This window comes from Scatophagus argus, chromosome 15 (assembly GCF_020382885.2).
Source record: "Scatophagus argus isolate fScaArg1 chromosome 15, fScaArg1.pri, whole genome shotgun sequence".
Taxonomy (NCBI): Eukaryota; Metazoa; Chordata; class Actinopteri; family Scatophagidae; genus Scatophagus; species Scatophagus argus.
Genome location: NC_058507.1, coordinates 16,265,250 through 16,273,181, shown reverse-complemented (window position 1 = coordinate 16,273,181; position 7,932 = coordinate 16,265,250). Strand labels below are relative to the sequence as shown.

General features: G+C 41.4%; 3 long non-coding RNA genes across 3 annotated transcripts; all 3 read right to left on the bottom strand.

Moving 5' to 3' along the window:
• On the bottom strand, positions 1-774 carry LOC124072324. The gene is made up of 3 exons (XR_006845476.1): positions 584-774; positions 301-412; positions 1-217 (listed from the first exon to the last, which is right to left on the bottom strand). It is a non-coding gene; the product is annotated as an uncharacterized LOC124072324 (long non-coding RNA).
• Positions 775-5,609: 4,835 nt separating this feature from the next.
• LOC124071483 lies at positions 5,610-6,301 on the bottom strand. The gene is made up of 3 exons (XR_006845333.1): positions 6,205-6,301; positions 5,971-6,082; positions 5,610-5,751 (listed from the first exon to the last, which is right to left on the bottom strand). It is a non-coding gene; the product is annotated as an uncharacterized LOC124071483 (long non-coding RNA).
• A 103-nt stretch (positions 6,302-6,404) lies between these two features.
• Positions 6,405-7,126, bottom strand: LOC124072446. The gene is made up of 3 exons (XR_006845500.1): positions 6,936-7,126; positions 6,653-6,764; positions 6,405-6,569 (listed from the first exon to the last, which is right to left on the bottom strand). It is a non-coding gene; the product is annotated as an uncharacterized LOC124072446 (long non-coding RNA).
• Positions 7,127-7,932: the final 806 nt, after the last annotated feature.

Sequence of the window (7,932 nt, the reverse complement as noted above, 5' to 3'; positions counted from 1 at the left end):
TAAGAGTAATAATTATATCGGCCTCTAAATATGTTATTTGTGTGCCTATTCTTCTGTGTCCCTTTGTGTGTGTGTGTGTGTGGTACCTCTGCATCTGGAAAGGTCATAGGTCGTGCGACGACGTGCATGCATCGCTTGTCATCCAGCTGGAACCATTCCTTACTCCCCGGACATTCTTTCTGGGGATACCGCTCCTTACAGATTCTAGCAATTGTAGCTTTAACACAGAAGAAAGTTTGTCATGTTTGGCTTCCTGTTGGGTTCCTCTGTGTAGAACATTAGTGACGGGATGATTCTTACCCTCATTAGCCTCCGCCATGTGCATCAGAGACACCAGAAGTAAGATGGCAGAAACCACGAGAGGACGCATGGCTCAGGGGTGATTCTCTCAGCGCTCTACAGCTGGAATGGACTGTGGAAATATCACACAGTTCATCTCTGTTAGAAACAGCATTCAGTGCCAATATATTGTAGCCTACAGCGAGTCAGGTCTGCATTTTGGTTCAATTTTCTATGCCAAAGAGCTCAAATGAAACTTCCACTCAGTTTCCTTACAACATCCGCAGGAACAAGAAGGACTCACCACAGAGGTGCGATTGTGGTTCCTCGTCTTTCCCCGGTCTGAATATCAGTCACATCTTCTCCACACTTAAATACTCGTGGCTGATGCCTTCAGCGCCTGCTGATTTTACTGTTCACACAATGTCAGAAGAGCGAGGCACACCTGGTAGGGGCAGGGCACCAGACAAACAGTCACATGACACCTTTCAGGGATCCTGCACAAACAGTTCTGAAAATCATTTTTAAATGTGTGACTGCATTTGAGAAATAAAGTATTTTGACTCTTTTTTTGTTTTATAACAAAATCAGATCATCAGCTACAGGCTGAAGTTTGTCAGCCTCATCTTCTTGGTGCAGCAGTGCACAAAAAGCCACTGCTGTTATTTCTCACGCCCAATTAATAATGTCGGTCACCAAACCACATTGTTCTCTGTGCTTTAAGAAAACCATTTTAAAGGCACATTGCAGCTTCAGTCATATTTTTGTAACATTATGGAAAGTCAAACCTGTGACTGTGGTGACATCACTAAAAGCTAGTGAGATGGGGAAAGAAACACGAGTAGGTGATCATATGGAATTTGGCAGAGACGCCAGCTAATGTGGAAGACCTCGTGTCAGTGTTGATACACATCATGTAGCTTGGGAGTCATGTACGCTGATTCTCCCATTTTTCAGTTGAATAGAGTAGTCTTTATTTTTATTGTCCTTAAATGCCAACAATGAGTACCACTATGTAAAAAAAGCATATAGTAAAAGTATGAAATGCTCTTTTAAAAGAAAATAAAAACTCTAAAATAAATAAATGAGGCTAATAAACAAAGTGAAACACATAAAATCAAACACACATACATTCCACATTCTGCTGTCATAGTCTTTAATATTGGACATAATGTATGTTGCACAAAAAGATATCACATCTGTTCAAAAGCAGCTCTTCTGCACATCTACTGCAGTTATGGCTTCTGCATAGAAACCTCTTTTTAACCTGTTTGTCCATGTTTTTCTTGTCCTGTATCATCAGCAGTTCAAACAGGTAGTGTCCTGGGTGGGATGGGTCCTTGAGGATGCTATAGGCTCTTGCTTTTAGGCAGCAAGAAATGTAGAGATCTTCTCGATTGCTTTTGTCTCACACTACATACGTGGGAATTCGCGGTGTTTTCCTCATTCGAGTAAAATCATTGTTGAGGAAACATCACTCACGTCATTATTTCTCCCCTATTTTCAGGTATGTTACAGGCTATAAACACCGTTGTGTGGATTACTAGCATGTTTGAAAAGTAGCAGAAATGTGTTAGTGATAGTTAAAAATTAAATGGGAATAAGGATTATTTCAGCTGGCGGACCACACACACACACACACGCAAGTTTGTCAGTATGCTTTCTATGGAGCAGCAGTAGAAGGACACAAGCAGCTTATGAGTGAGGTGGTTATTCCTCAGGATCCTCAGGAAGTAGGTGGAGTCCCAGTTGTGCCAGTTTGGTCACCAGTCTGTAGGGCAGGACGATACTGAATGTAGAGCTAAAGTCTACAGAGAGGATCCTCACGTAGCTCCCCTGCTGCTCTAGGAAGGTCAGAGCAGTGTGGAGAGTTGTGGCAATGGCATCCTCTGTAGACCTGTTAGACCTGTAGGCAAACTGGTGTGTGTCCAATGTGGATGGGACGCTTAAGATGATGTGACTCTGGACCAGTTTCTCAAAGCACTTCATGACAACAGATACAAGTGGCAATGGACAGTAGTCGTTCAGGCTGCTGATGGTTTTTTTGCAGTGGGACTATTACAGAGGACCTCAGGCAAGAAGAAACGGTGGACTGGGATAGGGACCGGTTGGAGATGTTAGCAAAGGCCCCGGCCAGGTGGTCCTTTAGCACCAGGACATAAAGCTATATGCACTAGGTTCCATAGCTAACGCTGGCCTAGTTATTAAATTGAGTATCAGTGCTTCATAAACATCACATAAATGCGCACTGTGAGTCAGGAGATATTGGTTCAATACATGTCTAAGTGTTGTATGACCTCAGCTGTTGAATTAAAATCCCTCTTTGGACCACTCAAAGTTTTTACATAAGTAGAAGCTAACATCTCAGTAACATCAGACAGAAAAGTGTGAGCAGAAACTCACCACACAAGAAGAAGAGCGCAAGCAGTGCTGCCCAAACACCAGCACAAAGTCGCTTTTACTCGGGATCACCAGCTGACACATATTCACCTGAAAGAGTTAGTGCTGACATGATGTTAGTCAATAGACAGCACATGTTTTCGTTACTGCCACCTTTGTTTTCAGACTTCTGGCATTTCATTTGATTGGACAGTCAATTAATGAATCACATTACATCATGGACTGTTGGTATAAACAGACAACAGGAAGTAGTGGGACATAATTACGCTGCAGTAAAATGTTGTACAGAGACAGTCGGGGTAGAAGCCTGGGAGTCAAAGCACATCAACACCACAGAGCAGACCAAACATCCTTTCTCATGCTTCACGTTTCAAGTCAACATTTTATCTCCTTATATTTAGCCACCATGCTCAGTTTATGAACACACTGGACTCCTGCAAATCAACACAAACAAAACTATGATGGGATGCTTGCACTGTTATTTAAAAGTAACTAAAAAGTAACTAATGGATCACATAACAAACCAGAGGAAGCCTTTATGAACTAATGATAAACACATCCATTTAGGCCCAATTTTACTCTGCTTTCTACTCATAAGGACAAACTACACCCACATGAAAAATCCTCCTGATCTCCTCTTGTAGATGGTGATAAAAGTCACGTCTTCTGCACTGAAAGAAGCCTTAGGGAAACACTTGTACCATTATTATTGATATCGCAAAACAATTGTTTCGTGTTGAGAGCCAAGATCAACACGTTATTCCACAAAATGACTGTCACGTGTCTCTTCAATTTTGGGTTTCCATATCTTTATTCTTTTAAATATTCAACCAGGGTATGTTTGCATCCTGAAGGATACTTCCATGCTTCAGTTTCACCAAAGTTCAATGGCCTAAGAGGCTCCAAATGCCACGAGGAAAGGCTGTCGGATCTCCTGCTGCTGGCAATTGAGAAAGATATCCCTATTGAACACAGTGTTGTCATAGACATTTACAAGAACATGGCAAGCTGAAAACTGCTGCTTTGAGGACCAATATTCAGCATCAAAAGAGGGACATCACACAGACACACACACACACACACACACACACACACACACAGGCAGAAATTAAGTTGTTATTGAAATTCAGTTTTAAATAAAGTTCAATTGCTTGAAATGTTTTGTGCCCTTTTTTATAAACTGAGCCCCTGCCCCACCAGAGGTCTCTGCACGTCCCTGTTCAACATGTACCTCTACAAAGGAGGGAATATCACAAAATGTGAACAAAAAAAGTCTGTTGGTTTGTAAAAAGCACTGAACACCAGAGAGCAGACTTCACATTCACACTTCAAACAAACTTCACCTTACTGTGACCACAGTGTTTTCCAAACCTTCATGAAGCATGCTTCAGTTACTAGACTGTCAGCATAAATGATACGTAATGAACAAGGTATTCACAGTGAACGTGGGTTGGAAATATACGATGCATATTCCCAAACACACACATTTTTCACTCATTATATTAACATATGCAGCAACAAGAAAAACAGCAAAACCATAAAATGGACTGTAAACAGCAGATCTTCTGTTTAGAAGTCCTTTTTGAAGTCCTTTCAAATGTGTGGCTGCAAGCCTCATTCATAAGGATGCACTGAGCTCTGTTGGTGCAGACAAACAACAGGAAGTAGTGGGACATAATTACACTGCCGGAAAAAGTTGGACAAAGACAGTCAGGGTAGAAGGCTGGGTTTAGAAACACATCATTTGTATGATTCTTGTGCTTTAAGTAATTTCCTTTAATATCATTTAAGAAACATGCTCAGTTTATGATCACAATGGGGTCCTAAGGTACAGAAAATGAGGAAATGAGGACTAGACTGTTGAGTTGTACAGTCTAACAGCAGTGGGAATGGAGGACCTGTGTTAGCGCTCCATCCTACACTGAGGGTGTAGCAGTCTGCCACTGAAGGAGCTGCTCAGAGTCTCCACTGTCTGCTGCAGAGGGTGAGAGGTGCTGTCCATGATGGATGTCAGCTTGGCTAACATCCTCCTCTCACCCACCTCCTCCACAGAGTCCAGTGGGCAGCCCAGGACAGAGCTGGCCCTCCTGACCAGCTTGTTCAGTCCTCTTCCTGTCCCAGTCAAGTGCTGTCCGGTCCCCAACAGACCACAGCGCAGTGAATAGAAGAGGCTACTACAGAGTCATAAAATGTCCATAGCAGGGGCCTCTTTTACTTGCATAGACGCCTCTTTGGACCTCATGTTGTGTTTAATGTTTAATGTACTGCAGTGTGTGGTTATTAGTCAAATAGGTTGATTTTACAGCAACTTTAAGGACCAATGATTTGTCTTTTTTAGTTAAGTATTGTAGTTAACAAATCAGACTTTAAGGCTATTGGTTGCATTTTTTAAGTCAAGTCAACTTGTCTTGGTTTTAAAGTGTTTCCCACTCAGAGGTGCAGTGTATTTATCTGCAAATACTTTGTTTTTCACAGCAGGACGTTTACCTGTAAAGGAGTGGTTTTACATACTGGTGATGATAGAGGTGTTTGGTACAGTACATGTCTTACTGTGTCAGCACAAACTCTCCCTTCTCTCTCACTCTATTGTTCTCTCTCTCACACACACAAATATGCACATTATGTCTTTACAGGTTCATATTTTAGTGGTTCGTGTTTGCATTGATGTGATGAAATAAGTACAGACGGGTGGATCACTTTTGAGTTCCTTTAAAATGGCTACAACAATCATGTTGGCTGAACACAGAAATAAAGATGACAGACATGTTTTTTTCTGATGCTGAGCTTTTATTGCAGTAAATTTAAATGCTTTCGTTTGCTGAGAACAAAAAACAAAGAAGAGGAACAAAAATGAAAATCTAGAAAGTGAAGAGGAGAGTGCATGCAAGCACTTTTTAAAACAATTTTAAAACTTGCTGCATGTTTGCAGTGGTTATCATGAAACAAGTCCAGCTGCAGCACATTTTAAAAGATCATCTTGTGAATCAAACATTACTGATGATGATCACATGTTTTTGGCACACATAAAGACTCTCCTGATATAGCAGTATTCATCGTTCCAACGTCCCCAACCTGGAAAACACAACATGAACACCAGCCGTGTCATTATGTGAATTCAACTTTTACATAAATTAAAACACTCTGTCTGAATCCTCCACTGGTTTAATGACATGAAGTCAGAGTCAAGACTGAATAACCTTTTGTTATTATGTACAGATAAGTCACTCAATTTATTTTCTTCACCCCTTTGATTCATAAACACTCCCACTGCCCCATTTCTTTCTAACTTACTCCTGTAATTCATCTCGACACAGTGCTCCCTGAAAAACGAGTTGTCTGGTTGCCATCTCGCCCATCTGCTGAACGTCATGCGTCCACTTCCATCAACCCAATAAAATCCATGCTAGAAAGACAAAGACACAGTTACCATTTCTCTGCAAGTCACCAGAGTATTTATTTCATCTATCCATCAGCTCTATTTTCAGTCAGCTGCTTTCCACACAAACAGAGGTATTCTGTACTCACGCTCCCTCTCCTGGCCCCGATCCAAAAGTTCACTACTCCATTAGATATACGGAACACGTAACACAGCACTCTGTCGTAGTGTTCAAGGTTGTGTATTGACACCAGTTGACCACCTTGTGACTTACAGTGTCTCTGAAATAACAAGAATTAAGAGTAATAATTATATCGGCCTCTAAATATGTTATTTGTGTGCCTATTCTTCTGTGTCCCTTTGTGTGTGTGTGTGTGTGGTACCTCTGCATCTGGAAAGGTCATAGGTCGTGCGACGACGTGCATGCATCGCTTGTCATCCAGCTGGAACCATTCCTTACTCCCCGGACATTCTTTCTGGGGATACCGCTCCTTACAGATTCTAGCAATTGTAGCTTTAACACAGAAGAAAGTTTGTCATGTTTGGCTTCCTGTTGGGTTCCTCTGTGTAGAACATTAGTGACGGGATGATTCTTACCCTCATTAGCCTCCGCCATGTGCATCAGAGACACCAGAAGTAAGATGGCAGAAACCACGAGAGGACGCATGGCTCAGGGGTGATTCTCTCAGCGCTCTACAGCTGGAATGGACTGTGGAAATATCACACAGTTCATCTCTGTTAGAAACAGCATTCAGTGCCAATATATTGTAGCCTACAGCGAGTCAGGTCTGCATTTTGGTTCAATTTTCTATGCCAAAGAGCTCAAATGAAACTTCCACTCAGTTTCCTTACAACATCCGCAGGAACAAGAAGGACTCACCACAGAGGTGCGATTGTGGTTCCTCGTCTTTCCCCGGTCTGAATATCAGTCACATCTTCTCCACACTTAAATACTCGTGGCTGATGCCTTCAGCGCCTGCTGATTTTACTGTTCACACAATGTCAGAAGAGCGAGGCACACCTGGTAGGGGCAGGGCACCAGACAAACAGTCACATGACACCTTTCAGGGATCCTGCACAAACAGTTCTGAAAATCATTTTTAAATGTGTGACTGCATTTGAGAAATAAAGTATTTTGACTCTTTTTTTGTTTTATAACAAAATCAGATCATCAGCTACAGGCTGAAGTTTGTCAGCCTCATCTTCTTGGTGCAGCAGTGCACAAAAAGCCACTGCTGTTATTTCTCACGCCCAATTAATAATGTCGGTCACCAAACCACATTGTTCTCTGTGCTTTAAGAAAACCATTTTAAAGGCACATTGCAGCTTCAGTCATAGTTTTTGTAACATTATGGAAAGTCAAACCTGTGACTGTGGTGACATCACTAAAAGCTAGTGAGATGGGGAAAGAAAACACGAGTAGGTGATCATATGGAATTTGGCAGAGACGCCAGCTAATGTGGAAGACCTCGTGTCAGTGTTGATACACATCATGTAGCTTGGGAGTCATGTACGCTGATTCTCCCATTTTTCAGTTGAATAGAGTAGTCTTTATTTTTATTGTCCTTAAATGCCAACAATGAGTACCACTATGTAAAAAAAGCATATAGTAAAAGTATGAAATGCTCTTTTAAAAGAAAATAAAAACTCTAAAATAAATAAATGAGGCTAATAAACAAAGTGAAACACATAAAATCAAACACACATACATTCCACATTCTGCTGTCATAGTCTTTAATATTGGACATAATGTATGTTGCACAAAAAGATATCACATCTGTTCAAAAGCAGCTCTTCTGCACATCTACTGCAGTTATGGCTTCTGCATAGAAACCTCTTTTTAACCTGTTTGTCCATGTTTTTCTTGTCCTGTATCA